This window comes from Eptatretus burgeri, chromosome 1 (genome assembly GCF_056783735.1).
Source record: "Eptatretus burgeri isolate ZD-2024b chromosome 1, Ebu_testis_v1, whole genome shotgun sequence".
NCBI classification, from domain to species: Eukaryota; Metazoa; Chordata; class Myxini; order Myxiniformes; family Myxinidae; genus Eptatretus; species Eptatretus burgeri.
Genome location: NC_140961.1, coordinates 159,087,461 through 159,088,190, shown reverse-complemented (window position 1 = coordinate 159,088,190; position 730 = coordinate 159,087,461).

Sequence of the window (730 nt, the reverse complement as noted above, 5' to 3'; positions counted from 1 at the left end):
CAATGAGGCATGAGACAAGAGGGGCGGGAGTGGAAGGGACAAAACATTGGGGAACAGACACAGGTGAAATGTGGAAGGGAGAGGGATGGGGATGGGACGGGGAACATGGCGAGGGGAAGATGGACATTAAAGGGACTTTCAGGAAGGAAAGCAGGAGAATTGAAGGAAGTGGGCTTGGGTGGATTATCGGGGTACAAAAGATCGAGGATTTGGATGGGGGAAGATAAGAGGTGGTGGTGAACAGCTGTTTTGAAAGCCTGGAGGGAAGAATGGGAAAGAATAGAGTGAGGAAGTTTATTCCAAAGGCGTGAAAAAAGAGGAATGAAAGAGTGAAGATGAGCAGTGATTCGTGATTTTGGTAGTTTTACCAGAAGGGGGTTGTTGGCGGACCTTGAGCGCCCTGTGGAAATGTGGTGGGGACAAATCGCAGAGAGAGCAGGGGGGCAAGGCTGGAGAGGAGTCGGTAGAAGACAGAAAGACCACCGACCAACCTGCGGTGATTGAGTGAGAGGCCCAAAGACTCAGCTTCATTGCGGGAGATGCCAATGATCTTAAAAGCCCTGGTTTCGACAGCGTGAAGTCGAGAAAGGTGGGAGGCAGGAGCACCAGCCCAGAGGGGAGAGCAGTACTCCATCAGGCTACGGACAAAAGCTTTGTAAGTGGTCAGGAGCTCAAGAGGGCCGAGGAAGGACTTTGCACGACGGAGGATTCCCAGTCGGCGACTGGCTTT